Source organism: Cucumis melo, chromosome 2 (genome assembly GCF_025177605.1).
Source record: "Cucumis melo cultivar AY chromosome 2, USDA_Cmelo_AY_1.0, whole genome shotgun sequence".
Lineage (NCBI taxonomy): Eukaryota > Viridiplantae > Streptophyta > Magnoliopsida > Cucurbitales > Cucurbitaceae > Cucumis > Cucumis melo.
In genome coordinates, this window is record NC_066858.1 from 26,338,856 (window position 1) to 26,354,751 (window position 15,896).

The 15,896-nt window shown below is 45.2% G+C and overlaps 1 long non-coding RNA gene and 1 pseudogene across 1 annotated transcript; both read left to right on the forward strand.

Annotated features, from left to right (window-relative positions):
* Nucleotides 1-1,768: 1,768 nt before the first annotated feature.
* Nucleotides 1,769-5,789, forward strand: LOC127148205 (60S ribosomal protein L2, mitochondrial-like; annotated as a pseudogene).
* A 4,562-nt stretch (nucleotides 5,790-10,351) lies between these two features.
* LOC127148206 (uncharacterized) lies at nucleotides 10,352-13,582 on the forward strand. The gene is made up of 2 exons (XR_007819010.1): nucleotides 10,352-10,998; nucleotides 11,195-13,582. It is a non-coding gene; the product is annotated as an uncharacterized LOC127148206 (long non-coding RNA).
* Nucleotides 13,583-15,896: the final 2,314 nt, after the last annotated feature.

The following is a 15,896-nucleotide window of genomic DNA, read 5'->3' on the forward strand; positions in this document are numbered from 1 at the left end:
ATAGCTGCACCTGTGCCACTAGGGTTAGCTGCTTCTTGTAGTATTGGGTCTTCCTTTTCTGCCGATTCCTCTGATTCAAGATCTCCTACTCTAAAGCAATTCAAAGAAGTACTTCTTTCTTGTTTTCTTACTCGACCCTCTTACGTCCGCAACGGAGAAGACTTTCTTCTTATTAAGAAGGAAAGGGGTTAGCTCATACCTATCTAACACGGATTCCGATCCCCTACTCAATCAGGATCTTACACGGCGGCAGCCACTGATGACTGACTCATGAAGAAAGGGAATAACGAAAGACAGATACCGAATTCAAAGTCCGGGGTCAATGAAAGAAGGTCTAGCTCTTCCAACTTCCTCCTTCTTATCATACTTCTTCCTCTTTCTGTGATTAATGAAATGAAACTCCATATCCGAAAATGAGTTCTTGCATCCAGCAAGAGCGAATACTCCACTCTTCCGCGACGGATGCCTCTGACTCTCCAGGTCCCGCTTACTCACTTCCGATTTCAAAGATTGCATTCTCATACTGAATAACGAAAGACCAAGTCTTCCTTATTTATGTTTGAGTAGGTTCCTTGCCTCCAGCACGACTGATCAGTCGCTTCTCCAAATTCTTTGACTTAGAAAACAAAGGCTCGACTGAAAGGAAGAGAAGCAAAGTCAACTCAAAAATTCAGTCGCTTCTCTCATTCTTCTCAACTCCTACGGAGCGCGTAGAAGGAGTCATTCAATTCCACTCAAATAGCTCAAAACAATAGGGTGCGAAGGTACTCTACGTTTGAAATAGAGCGAAGGTACTCGACTGAGGTTAGGAAGGAGAGGAGCGAAGGTACTCGTAGAAAAAAATATAGGTTCAGAGCGAAGCAGAATCAAGCGTAGAAGGTTCAGAGCGAAGGTACTCGTAGAAAAAAAATATAGGTTCAGAGCGAAGGTACTCGTAGTTTGAAATGGAGCGAAGGTACTCGTAGTTTGAAATGGAGCGAAGCAGCTCGACTGATAAGGTTCAGAGCGGTTAGGAGCAAAGAATTTGCGAGTGAGGTTAGGAAGGCGGAGTAGGAGATTGATTCTTTGCTCCTTTTTAGGAGCGCAAGTACAGAAATGGAATATTTCAAAGAGGTTCCGGAGGTCAAAAGGACCGTAGCGGTCGAGTCTGAACTTTTTTTAGGCTCTGCTTCTTTGCTCCGGACGGTAGGCTTTCCTCTTTTTAGTAGGTGATAGGATCATAATATCTTTTATCAAGAATCCCGAACTAACTCATTGAAAAGAGGGAGGGAAGTAGCTCGACCATAGGAAGAGGGACTAGCTGAGTAAGCGCGAACTTCTTTTCTATCCCCCCCTTTTCCCCAGAATCAAGGGCAGACAAGCTAGGGCATTCGAATCGGCAGGCTTCCAGGTCAAATTCCCTCTTGAGTCAAGCAAGTCCACTGCCCAGCAGGAATCCTTCTTTTTCCTCTTTGGTTGGATCGGAAGTTGGGGCGAAGATGTATCGGATGGGTGGAGTCTGATCTTTCAAGGGCATTAGATGTTTTAGGATAGGGCGGGCCCAGTTGAAGCCATCAAAATTCAATTCCTTCCGCCTCAATGGATCTGGCTTTCTCCTATGTATAGCAAGGCTGATTGATTCTTGGATTGACTCCCGTGACAAGAACTCTGATGACCTACGGATTCAAACCCCCTTTTCATCTCCCCCATTTGAACATGATAGGATTCGCTAATTCAGAACGGAAGAGGGATTCATCTACCCCCACGTAGCGGGAAGAGAGAGGGATGAAAGCAGGCAGGTTCGCTAATTCAGCCAGGAGCGGGTCCCAGGATCAGGATCTCTTGGTTGAGGCGGAGGTCCCGGTGCGAGGTAAATCAAGGAGGCAGAGGCGCAGACCAGAGGCTGTGGTCTCTGATTTCTGTGGAAGAAGTAGTCCTTTCTTTTCTTGGCGCTCTTCCGCTTTTCATCTAAGCTCTGATGATTACTATGGTATATGAACAAGTCAACTCTACGGATGAGCAAGAAATCCTATAATGCAGGGTTCTGGGACAAAGACGAGAAAGGTAAAGGCCAAGGCCTCCAGCTAAAAGTAGGGTTTTTCACTCCCAAAGAATTCGACCACGAAAGCGATATCGGCGGATATGTACATGGAGCCATTATTCTGGTTGCGCAATGGAGCTACTTTCTTCATCAATTAGCAGCGAGACTTAAAGGAAGAGAGGTTGCCGGAGAAGAGCGAAGGAGTGGTATGTCTCCAATCCTCATGTCTGAAGTCAATCTTGTCTGATCCTTTTGTTCCGTGAAGACCCCACGGAGCGGTAAACCCCTCTTTGATCTTTACTAAAAACAAAGGTCCAGATTAGCTTAATTAGTGAATTTGGGACTCGTAGATAAATTCAGGTGCGAAGCAGCTCGACTAAGAAGGAGAAAGAAAAGGAGCGAAGGTACTCTACGAAAAAAATATAGGAGAGGAGCGAAGCCACTCGACTGAGGTTAGGAAGGTTCAGAGCGGTTAGGAGTTGAAAGGAGTGCAAGTTGACGCTAATTCAATTATAAAGAAGAAATCTATGAATAAAGGCTCAAAGAATTTGAGGGACGACTTCTCAGTCTTCTTCTTCTATCTCGTTCTACAACTCAGTCGACTCAATTTCATCTTTCCTTTCCAGTCTAGGCTTTTTTTCTTAGAGCTGAGCATAGTCAGATTGATAATAGGATTTCCTCATCAGCAAAACCATCTCACCTCTGATTTGAGAAGAAAACTTCCATGACGTATAGGGCCTTATACTAAGCATGCCTAAGAAATGGCGGAATTTGAGGCTCAAAGAATTTGAGAGAAGAAAGACAACTGAATATGAGCGAAAGCGGCTCGCCGACGATAGGGGGAGAGGACCGACTGAATTTTGAATGCTTTGGGGGGGAGTGACTGAGTCCTTGGGGGAGCAATCCCTCTTTTTCTCTATCTGAAGCTGGAGGGTAGTGAGACTTCTAAGGGTGTGGGAACTCATTCCGCTTCTTTCTTCTGTTAACTCATTCCCTGCGTGGAACAATTACTTAATCTTCTCATTAAGACGGAATGAAAACCAGAAGGAGTTCGCCTGAATTAAGGCACAAACCAATTCATTCTTGCAATGCATGAACATCGAATGAAAGTGCGAACCCGTTGACTCCTTTCGATTTCACGCTTTCCCACAGAAAAAATATGGATAGTCCTTCGGACCCGTCCGGACGCGTAGTTTTGATATTCTCTTTCTTCTCTTTCCTAATGGAAGACAACTCCTTCTCCGGCGTAGTGGGACCTTGTTCATTGATTCCATTGACTTTGATTCCGTTCGGATTGCTCGCCTTCTACGGACTCTTCAATACGTGATTTTTCTTGCGGGTATAAGTACCAACCAGAAAGAAGAAAGCCGTCCTCCGTCTCATTGATAAGGACATATTCATATATATTCAACTCCGGACTGGTCAGATTACGCTTTCGCTGCAGAAGTAGTAGAAAGTCAAGATCAGCCTATGATTCCCGTCAGGATAGTCATGTAAGAGCGAGAGCTGCTTTCTAGTTCAAGAGGAGGACGATCAGAGTTGTCTTCCTTGTCGCCGTCATCTCTCTTATCTGAGTTCCTATATATATTCTACTCAATTGTTGAGTGTTGAGGAATGGGATTTGCCTTTATTCTTAAGGGGCGGCGGAAGAGAATGATTACGATCTCGACAAAGAGACAAAGCCAAGAGGGGAGAGCACTTAGACAATTCACTTTGAGTACAGGGAAGTCCGCTGGTAGGAATTCCTCAGGGCGTATTACGGTTTTTCGCCTCGGGGGTGGATCGAAGCGATTGCAGCGAAGAATTGATCTGAAAACGAAGCACTTCGTCTATGGGCATTGTGGAAAGAATCGAATATGACCCTAATCGTTCTTCTCGGATCCATCCAGTACGATGGATCGAGGGGGTCCGCCAGAGGAAATGCAAGACTCAAGAGGAGTTCGCTCCTCAGCCTCAGATCCTCGAACCTACCACGACCACCATCCGCGGCCTATTTTCGTTCTCTTCCCCGCCCGGGAAGGTGGATCAAAGAAAGGTAGCTTCCTTCTCTCCTGGACGGATGGCGGCTTATGTAGTGGTCGGCCTTCCTACCACCAGGATGCCTCCTTGGTCGAAGAGCCCCGATACTAGTACTAGGAAGGGCGCAGGAAGCAAAAAAAACTTGCGCGAAGGACCTTTTCTTCTCCGCCTTCTCCTCTCAAAAGACCAAGGGAGAGACAGCATCCCTTTCCTTCGGTAGCTCTTTTTGCTTTCCCAAGGGTAGCGGTAGCTGGGGCAAAGCCCCGCTTTCTTCGCTCCGCGAATGAGAGAGAAAGTCAGAGGAAAAAAGACGTTCTCTCTTTGCGAGGTCCGAAAGTGGAGAACGCATAGCATTCTCTGGGCACATAGGATGAAAGGTAAAGCTGCCCTTTCTTGGCGGAGTTTTAGGCGGCAAGAGACTTTAGGGCTTGTTGGAGGTGCTGAGCATAAGGAATCGAAAGCAGAGAGGGATCAAGGTAGCTTACCTGCCAAGCCGATAGGCGAAGGGCCGAAGGATGGAGCGTGCAAAGTCAATCGTGTACCTGTCGTGTGACCCGTTGGTCCTAAGCAATGTCTTGCGCGAAGGGACCCACCTAGAAAAGCTCGCCTTTATGTTAGGGGGGGGCACTAAAATGGAACTTCGATCGGATGCGGGTATCCAATCCCGCCGCTGAGATGTCAAGCGGATTCCTGGGCGTTGACGAATGGCCGGCCACCTTTGACGTTAGAAGAGCAAAAGGCCCGGGGCATAGCTGGATGAACCAATGTGAATGAGTGTCAGCTTCGTGACCCGAAGACGATTGGTGCTGACCACACTAGGTGCTACCGTGGTAGCAAGAGAGGCCAGGCGGTGACAATTGAGAGGTTCTCACTGAGCATTCCTAGTCACACGGGAAGAGAGGTCAAATGGCAAGGCCATACGCCCGTTTGGCTCCTCGCGGAGTATAGCTCACATCCAAACAAAGATCTGATTGGGGAACGGGGCAAGGCCCATGAAGCTCCGGCAGAAAGGGAAGGCCTGCCAGGCCGTATGCCCATGGGTGCAGGATTCTTCGAAAAAGCGCGGGCTGACTCGGAGACCTGGGACCTTGGCTTAGGAAGGAATGAAGGGGAGCTCTTCTCGCTTTCTCCGCCAGTGGCTTATGTAGTGGGAAGGCCGACGACTACACAGACTCTATACCAAGTCATGGAGCGATAGCGAAGGAGCGAGACCCATCAAAAAAGAATATGATCTGACTTTCAGTAGGTTCGGAGGCAGAAAGGGAACAAGAGCGAGTGAACTTCTTTCATGAGATCTTCATTCTCTCCCTTGTTCATTGACTGCTCTTCTTCTTTGTTTAGAGGTGATAATAACTCAACTTATCTCTTTCGGGGAAGGAGGCATTCGAAAGCCCGACAAAGGCCTATGATATGCCTCAAAAGAAAGTACGAAAAGAAGGAATTAAACTACCACGGACCGGTGTAGAAGTCACTTAGCCGGTCTACAAAGGGAAAGGGCGTCGGTACGGAGTCACGTCAACTGTGGATATATACTAGTAGGTAGGCTAGTTGGAACTACGTCTGAAACTATGGTATGGACCGAGACTACACTAAGGAACAAGGAAGTCTCACAAAGAAGTCAAGGAACGAAGCTCTTTCTCTCTAGTTGGCAAGGCTTTTTTTTTGTCTATTTAGAGAGAGGGGGCTTGAAGTTCTTAGGAAGAGCCGTAGGAGGCAGCTCACGTACGGTTCGGGAGCCGAGCCCCCAGCACAGGGACTGAGGTCAAACACTTATTTCATAGCCAGTCATAAATGTTCAGCGGGCAAGATGGTGATGAATTGCGATTGGTCCAAACCTTCGACCAGCGACTTATTGCGACCCGCCCAGAATGGCCATACATACTCAGACCTTATTCACATCACACAGCGAAGAAAGGCCGAATAGAAGGGGGCACTGGCTGCTTCTTGGCCACGCCCCCCCCGCAACTAGATACGAGATACTTGATCGAAATTCTCAAATAGGAAATTGCATACCATTCGCCGATAGTAGTATATATAGGAAATGGGTACATGATAGAGAATCTCATCCAGGTCAAAGCGCAAAGCTGGCTCGAGCCGCAGGAACTTTTGCTAAAAGAATGAAGGACACCCCCTACACTCTCTCTTAGGCTTGTGCGGCTACCGCGGAGTGGGAAAGAAAGAGAAAGCCTATGATTCGAATTCCACTCAATCTTTCTGACTAGTTCTTTGTGTCTAGGCTTTCCTCCCGCCTCAATGAACAAGGGCTTCTCTTCCTTTCTGTATATATTGACTTCTTCTTTCCTCCGGTCTCTTTATTCAATGAGCTTTGATCCTTCACAGTCGCTTCGCTTCGCGCCTTGCCTCCGCTTTCTTCTGAAAGGGAAAGAGATCATGAAGATCGAATTCAGAGATCAAGATTCTCTCTTTCTTCTTTCCTTGTTCATTGATCTTTCTCTTAAGCCCACGTAGGGGTCAAGCTTCTTCTCTCCACTTCCTTTCCTTGCTTCTATCCTTTCCACTCCTACAGATAGGCTTTCTATGGAACTCAATCTTTCTTCCTTTCACTCAAATTCTTTGAGCCTGGTGTCAATGTTTCTGACTCCTTCGGACGGCTTCAAACCTTGAACTTCATCTTCCTTTAAGCCCTTTTAGTAGGTTCAGAATCCAATGGCCCTTGTCAAAGAAAAGAAAATACGGACAATAAAGAGGAAGACTGAAAGTTGACTTTCACCTTGAGGAGTCTGAAGAGCAAGGACAAATGGTTCTTGATAGAGAAAAAAGATCGAGACCTAGATGAGAGCAGGACAAAAGAAAGACCAAAGGCAAGATTTCAGCACTCTAATTGGATACGCCAACCAGCACTCACTATAACCGATGTTCGTATAAGAATCTAGTTTCTCTATTCTCTTGTTCGTAGAAAAATCTAGTTTCTGGATTTTGGCTATCTGATAATCGATTTAGGAATTTCCTAGAAAATCACATGAAATTGCAAACCAAATTGTGTACAAACAAAGGCGGTGCAAGCAATATGCGCCGGCGCGATTGGTTTTCAGGCAAAAATACATGGTTTTGACCACTAAAAAGACCACCCGAACAAGCGATATGCGCCGAAAAGGCCTATATCTTCCCCGTTCAAGTGACTGACGGCGACTGCTAATGAAAGAATGTCATGAGAAAAAAGTGGGCTGGACACAATGGTTGGCAACGAAGGTACGCTCTACTGAAAGAGGGTGACTACTGGCCGAGCCTTCGGGATGAGGTGATGCAATTTACTAAGACTTGTCTTGTATGCCAGCTTAATATGAAGCGAAGGACCAAAGTGAGCGGGTCTATGTGAACCCTTACCTGTGCCCTCAAGGCCGTGGGAGAGTGTGTCCCTCTCCTTTTAGTCGAGTCACTTCGTCCCTCTCCTTTTAGTCGAGTCACTTCGTCCCTCTCCTTCCTAACCTCACTCGAGCCGCTTTCGCTTTTAGTGGTCTCATTGAGAATCAAGTCAAAGACTTTGCGGTCCGGAGTCCTTTCAATATTCTTTGACTTTATCAATGAGCTCCTCTCCTTATCAGTCGAGCCTCTATCTGAATTGCTTCTACGTATTCAGACCGGAGAACAAGCATCAAGAGAAGCCGCAAGAGTCTGACGAGAGAGGGGGCTAAGCGAAGCAGCAAGAGTCTGACGAGAGAGGCGGAAGTAAGGAGTTGACGCTCGACAACAGAGGATCTCAAGAGCTAACCTTCCCTTTTTGAGTAGGAATAAAGGAGAGAGCAGAGCGGTTGCCGAAGCCTCAGATCTTGGAGTTGAATCAGTGGTGGCTCTTGATGTATAGGTTATCATCGGTTGAATGAGAAAGCGTAGAAAGACCTGAAAGTTGGAGAACAAGGCGGAGTAGGAGTTGAGGGATATTGTTTGAATAAAGTCTCAATTCATATATGAATCACTATATTCTCTGAATTCGAACTCAGTACAGGAAGAGGAGAATCGGCAGCTCTACTCTCTTTCCGAACAGTCTAAATAGGGGAGGGGGAATCTCTCTAAGGAGAGGTTGCAGCCCACGTAGCGGTTGGGTTGAGAGACCAGCGTAGGGCGGGATTGGACTTTCCTCCTCCTTTTTTTTTAGGTTCTTTCATGATGAGGCTCAACTTATAGAGGGTTACGGGGAATCTGGAGTCTGAGAATACGGGAAGCATTCGAACTTTCTCATTCATTATCTCTTTTTCGGGCAAAGATACAAGGTCTCAAGGCAGAGGTCTTTTCATCAGTCTCGCTCGGAGGCTCAAAGATCATTGAATAAAGTCAAAGAAAGTAGCTCGGTCAGGATAGGTATTCGAATATGCTCGACGGGTAAAGCCTTAAGGAAGGCAAGAGGTAAGCACTACACTATTGTCTAATAGGTTGAGTTTTGGTCTCCCTCTTGAGTACCCGCCCGGGACGTCTTTCTTGTGCCTGTACTGCCAAGGGAAGGTGCCCCATATAGTTAACAAGACTTCTCCCCTTGCCCAGTTTTCCCGGTTTGGGGACAGGGTTTGCTGCCAGAATGAGATTATGAAGAGTGAAAAGCAAAAAACAAAGGTCCAGGCTCAAAGATCATTGAATAAAGTCACTAAAAGACTGGCGTCGAGACCTCCCACGTAGCGGTAGCAGGAAGGAAGCCATTTCCAGGCACGAGCCAATCGAGAAAGCCGAAAAAGTAGAACACTTTCCGCACGAAAGGGAAAATGCACAGTAGAAGGAGTTTCAGAGGAAGAGCATAACCGATCCAATTCAGAGCTGACGCGCGGGTCTTTATCCGAGACAGATGTAGACCCGAAGGCTCGACCGGCCGAAAAGAATCCCAGTTCTAGGGCGAACAAGTAGGTTATTTGTCCAAATTCAATGTGTTAAGCAAATGACAACGGAGAAAAGTCATCCATTCATTCTTTGTCAACTCCTTACGGAGCCTCCTTTCCTTTGGACGTAGAAGGACTTGCGCTTGCACTCCTTAACACTCCTGAAGAGCTCTTTCTCATATTACATTTCACCTTTCTTTGTCTTTGAATGCGCTTGGCTTCTAACCTTTAAGTAGGTTAAGTAGGTTTAGTAGGTTTGCAGTCTCTCTTCTTCTCACCCTATTTAGTAGTAGGAGATGTAGTGCCTCCAGTTCGCTCTTGATTTCTTTTCTGACTTTCAGTAGGTTCGTCTCCTCTGGCTGATTATCTGACTTTCTCGTCTTCTTCCTTGCCTCCAGTTGTCGCTTCCCTTCTAGCCTCCTTTATCGTCTTCTGGATGAGGTAGGATCCATTTCGGAGCTAAGGACCAAGTAGGGGAGGCAGAAAGGTATGAATGAGAGTCCGCTCTCCTGAGTTCAGGTTGGGGGGCGAACGACTTCCAAGGAGAGGCGGAAAGAATTTGCGAGGATCGATCACGAAAAAAGGGAATGAATGAGAAGTGGAAAATCAGTGTACTCTAAGCTAGGGTGAAAGGGCTTACCCGAGAGGCGAGTTGGAGCATTACTTCTTGTATTCTGTATAGGTGTGAATCGCTTTCTAGAGTAACTGAAAGAGGAAGTGCTACCGGGATAGGATGAAAACTAAGTAGCTCATTGGGTTGGATCGGGTAGAAGGCTTTACCGAGTTGAAGCAGCGAGAGGTACTCATATGCAACAAAGAGAATACGAGGTGTTCAGCCCCGAGTGGGAAAGGTGTGAATCGCTTTCTTTGGAGAGGTGCAGGAGAAGTAGCTTTAGATTATAGATCAGCTGTGCCTTATTCATGATAAGGCCTCGCCTTAGGCTTCTTTCTCTTTGATTTCTTGAAAGAAATTAGAATGATCGGTTGAATCCCGTATCCTCATCAGTCTCTTAAAAAGAGGTCCCTTTGACTCCGTCACTGAGGGAGACTGACAGCCAGAGTCAAGGATAGGTTATCTGCTGCGAAACCTACGGGTTGACGGAATTTAAGAAGAAAGGGAATGAAAGAAGAGGTGTGAATATCGAGACAGAGTTCTTTTCATAACTTCCAGAGTCAGACTTCCACTTCGCATGAGAAAGAAGAAGTTCAGTTTCAGGCGGGATAGGGAAGATCTCTTTGAATAGTATTCTAAGTTGCAGCATACGAAGTTGCAGTTGTTTAAGCTCTTTCTTCAGTAGCTGCTTTAGTTGTGGAAGTTTAAGCGAGACCAGCCTAATTTTTTTCATATGGATTTCGATCATTCTTTGATAAGGAGTTCGCAAATTCTTTGCTCCTCTCCTTATTATTTTGAGTCGAGTTATTTCTAAATATAAGGGCTATAATGAAGGAGTTTCGCTCTCAAATTCTGAGATCAGTCTTTGATCCTTATCATTTGGAGTCGTCCGGAGGCGCGAAGCGAAACGACTGTTAAGGAGTGGTATTATGAAATAGCTCTCCAAATAAGGAAGGAGAGGGGAGAAGCGAAACGACTGTATCTAATAGGAGTGGTATTATTCAATAGCTCTCCAAATAAGGAAGGAGAGGGTCAAAGAATTTGAGGCGAAACGACTGTATTATCATAAAAGAAGGAGTGGTATTATTCAATAGCTCTCCAAATAGTAAGGAGAGGGGAGAAGCGAAACGACTGTATCTAATAGGAGTGGTATTATTCAATAGCTCTCAAAATAAGGAAGGAGAGGGTCAAAGAATTTGAGGCGAAACGACTGTATTATCATAAAAGAAGGAGTGGCATTATGTTTATTTTATATGGATTTCTGAGTCCTCCGGACGACTCCAAATAGAGGAGAGGGTCAAAGAATTTGAGGCGAAACGACTTCATTATTGAAGGAGTGGTATTATTCAATAGCTCTCAAAATAAGGAAGGAGAGGGTCAAAGAATTTGAGGCGAAACGACTGTATTATAATATTAATAGGAGTGGTATTATGAAATAACTCTCCAAATAATAAGGAGAGGGGAGAAGCGAAACGACTGTGAAGGAGCCCTTTATTTGAAGAAATCACTCTCCAAATAGTAAGGTTCGAAGAAAGTCGACTGATAAGGAGAGGAGAGGGTCAAAGATGAATAAAGAAAGCGAAACGACTGAATTATCATAAAAGAAGGAGTGGTATTATGAAATAGCTCTCAAAATAATAAGGAGAGGGTCAAAGAATTTGAGGCGAAACGACTGTGAAGGAGCCCTTTATTTTCAGAAATCACTCTCCAAATAGTAAGGTTCGAAGAAAGTCGACTGATAAGGAGTCAATGAACAAGGGCGAATTCCTTATTCTTAACAGGAGTGCAACGAAAGAAATCCATATAAAGAATAACCTACGGACGGACCCTTAATTGAATCCATATTCATCTGAAAGGATCAAAGCTCATTTCATAAAGAGAAAGCGAAAGTCCTTATCCCTTATTAGGAGTGCAACGAAAGAAATACATATGAACCTCCGGACGAGTCAGAAATCCATATTCATCTTCAAGGTGCGAAGGTACTCGTAGTTTCAGATATAGGAGAGGATCAAAGAATTATCGAAAGGCGAGGCGGAGTAGGCGCAAAGAATTTTCGAGTCCTTATCCCTATTAAAAGATGAAAAGGATCAAAGCTCATTTCATAAAGTGAACCTCCGTCTTCTTTTTTCTAAGATTTCGAAGGAAAAAAGCCGAGGCTCGACTGATAAGGAGAGGAGTTGCGAAGTTTGAAAGGAAAAAAGGATCTCTGAGAATTTGCTTAACACATTCATTCCTTCCTTATCAATGATCCGACTATCCACTGAAAGTAGAAAAGGAAGACAAGAGAATAATCCCACGGAGCGGGGAAGTTCAAGGTTTTCATAGAAAGGAAGAAAAAGTCAATGGAAGTCCTGGAGCCTCCTACCCCTTGTTCATTGAGGCCTTCTCCGCCTCCGGCTTTCTTCTTCTGATTCTTCTGAACTTATGATTTTGAAATTTCTTGTTCTTGAATTAATGTAATGAATGAATGAAAAGAATGGCGGCTAAGACTGCTTGGGCTAAGAATAAGAGGAGCTTTTGGAAGGGGATTCTGACTATTTCCTTTCAAAAGGATGGCTAAAAAAGGCTTTCGCCGATGAATCGCTAAAGGATACCAGGAATAAGACAAGTTTCAGACAAGGGGCGGGCAAGTAATGGCACAGCGGGGGTATACCCTGGGGGATTGAACTGGGTTAGTGAGAGCTAGGGCTAAGTCGCGAGTACTTAGATAAAGTAGTCAGTCACTAGGTGAAGCAGTATATTCTTTTGATCCAAAGGCACCTCGGTACTTCCATCCGCCATCAACAGGCCTAAGCAGGCCTAGTAGCTTGCATATTCCCGTATGAGTAGGGTGATTTCTGACTTCCGTCTCTGATTTCGTCCCATTTTCAGTAGTTCCTTAGCTTAGTCAAGTAGGGATGGGGGGCTGATAAGCCGTAAACAAAGCATTCTATTCATGAATCCAGGGCGTACGTCAGTCAGAGAAGTCTTGGACAAGACCCCACTCCGCGGTGAGGTTTTCATGAAAGAGAGAGAGAGAAAAAAAACATAAGAACTCCACAACAAGAGAGATCATGAAAGAACAAAGAAAAAGAGAAATCCATGAACAAGGGCTCGACTGAAAGGAGAGGCGAGACTGAATCAATGAACAAAGGTTTGAGTTCATTCTTTGACTTCGGAAACCCTTAAGGAAGAAGACGGAGAATAAAAGGAAGAAAAAGAAAAAAGCCTATCCTTCTAAACCTACTTAAAGCTTAAAGGAAGAGAGAATGAAGGAATCTGACAAGAACATCGATCAGTCGCTTCTCAAACTTCTTTCTTCTTTTGATTTTCATCAAGTAGAAAACTATTCTGGTTTTCATTCTCACTGAAAAAATGAAGTAATTCTTCATCATGATAGGATAGATCGACGGAGAACTCAGACTAAGAGTTCTCAACTTCGTGTACCATACAATTAGGCTCATAGAGGACGGACAAACTCCCCCGATCTCGGGAACCGCTCCGTGGGGGGGGATCGAAAGAGCCAATTGACCAAGAATCGGCCTCATACGACCGAAGCAAGAATGGCCCTCATAGGGCATTGAAGAAGAAAGAGAAGGGGCCTTAGCCTGATGTACCCTTCCCCGTATTCAAGGATATGGTTCTGCGGGTCAAGGTCCGTAATGCAATCCCCGCTCTCTAATTAAGCTAGGACGGACCGGGAAGAAAAATGAGTCAAAAGGGAATATCCAACTAGAACTAGAAAAGCTCGAACTACTATACTAAACCGCTACCTACGGGCCGAGTCTCATTCATATGCTTTTACAATAGGCTAAGATTACGACCCTGAAGGACCGAGTGGGCTGCCTAATCATACCCAAAGACCATCTCTTTATCAAAGAAAGAAGAGGCTCGGGATGCGAGCCCTTGTTCATTGAGGCGGTTGGGAAGCCTCATCCGCTCGTCCGGAAAGGTTGAAGAAGTTTCTGCTTTTCTTGCTGCAGAAGCTGAGCCTGCTCTCGTCGTTTAGCTAGACGAACCTGAATTGACCGCTACGTGGGCTACTTCCCTTTTTACAGGGACAACTAAGGGTACTGCCACAGGGATGAATATGGAGAAAGAAAAAGCTCCAGATGAGGCTCAATGAAATATGATCAGTCTCTCATTCATTCCTAAACTTCTGACGATCTCCCGTGATTCAGAGGTACGGAGAATGAAAGGGGCAATGAATCAATGAAAGAAGAAGGGTTGACTGACCACTTTCCGAATCTGACCAAGGGGGAGCGATTCGAATGCGACGAATTTGTAGTTTTCCCCTCTTTCTCCGCATCTTGATTCCCTTTCCTCTAAAAGGACTATTTACCCGTCCAAGGATAAGTTGAGTATCTGACTGACGATATCAGATTTGGAGTCCATTTTGTCTGATTTCACGAAAAAAGTGAGAGCTAGCATAGGCCAAAACCTTGCAAAATAGCGATTGATTCCGTATCCAACTCCCCAGAACCTACGGCAATCAAAAAAATCAGACGAGACTGCTCCGTTAGGAGTCTGAAACCGGAGGATAGGCTTTCCATTTTCATTCCACAGGTTCATATTCCATTTCATGACGACTGTAGGACGGAGTGCAAGTTGTAACTATCTGATTCTTTCTTTCGCTTGTTCATATCAACTTATTGGCCGCGCAAGCAACTTTGACTTAGCCAACTAACTACTTATATCTTATTATATCTTCAGAAAGGAGAGATCAGACTCCTTATCTTCAAAGGAAAGCGCTTTGATATGGAACTAGGACCTTCAGTCAGTTCTTTCGTGGAAGAAGGTTGCTCGACCACAGTCCATAAAATCTAGAGGTTGCTCGACCGCTACGTGGGGGCCGGATTGAGTTCAGACCACACCCAAGATCATCCCCATATTAAGCTACGAAGGTTATGAAATAACTCGACTGAAAGGAGAGGCGGAAAGAATTTGTGGAATGAAAGCGAAAGGACTTATCCTTCAAAGGATCAAAGAATTTGAGAAATCCATATTCACCTTCTTCCGGTCTGGAGATTGGAGATTGAGCTCGACCCTAAACTAATGGGTGCTTTACCCAGCGGATTGAATATGCTTTCCCATAAGAGGGCTAGTAGGGTCCGGAAGAATCAGTCTCATGAGTCAGAGTTAGAATCAAACGAAAGGGGGCAGGGGAAGGAAGAGGCATCCCTTTCTCTTTCATCCCCAGAAATCCACTCTCAATCTACAGCCGTAGCCTCATTTAAGTCAGAGAATAGGACTAGCGCATCTTAGCTATTTTAGAGAGAAAAGATAGAAACTAGATGTCTAAATCAAGGGTTTGAAGGTTCAAGGGAGTTCGCTTTCTTCCATTTCCCCGACTTTCATGAACCCTTCCGCCAATAGGCTCTTTATTTTGCTATTTGACCTCTCCTTTTGATAGGCTTGATTTTGAGTGGAATGAATGAGTCGTCCGACCGCCCCGTGGGAAAAGAGGGAGAGGAGCCCTTGCTGCAGAGTTGACTAAGGTATGAATAGGCTAACCCTAGTTTACCCGGTCTTCTGCTCGATAGGCAGAGATATAGTCAATGATTAGGGGAAAGCCTAGGGCTCGCGTAGTAGGACGTAGGAGGCTCCGGCAAGGAATAAGACTCCTCCTATTCTTTATGGTCTTTCAAACCCATAGATTCAAGCCTATCCTTCAGTTTCCTTATAGAAATAGAATCAAAAGGCAAGGCTTAAGTGAAAGGAAGAACAAGGAAGTCAATGAACATCCATAAATCAAGCTCCTAACCTCTTCTTTTATGGGGAGCGGAGCCTTCTCCTTATCTCTTCTTATGGGACTCCCAGAAAGATTGAGTTCCATAAATCAAGAAGAGAAAGCCCTATACATGAATTTCAGGCGGAAAGGAAAGCCTATCCTCGGGATTCAGATGTCTTCTTCTCGATTTGACTTTTGACCTTTTTGACCCAGCCTCTGGCTTCTTATATTTGGAGTTAGCTTGATTGACTAATTATTATATCTGAAAGAGAAAGAAATCAATGAACAAAGGCAGATCGAAGAGAAGATCTTGTGCCCCTAATCAGGAGGGTGAGCTGCTCTCCCAGCGGCAGAGGTGATGAAATATGCGACAATCTCCGATATGAGGAAGACCGGTTAAGGATATGCTCACTCCTCCTTTTTATCCGTCCTTGCTTTGCTCTTTTTTTACCATTGTTCTCAACTAGATTTCTATCAAATCCATTGATCCCCTTGTTCATTGAGGCGGTTCAATCATCAAGTCCCACATCTTTTCTTGGCTGGGCATTTCCCCAGGGACTTCTCCAGCAAGAAGCAAGGAGAGCTAGTGCTCCATTAGTTCTTTGCCTCGGGGGATTCCTATTGAGATCGAATACGAGCGTGCGCCCCCGCATGTGACTGATTCCTTTAGCTCGAGCGGATATATCGCCTTCTCATGCCCTAGCTTCCAAT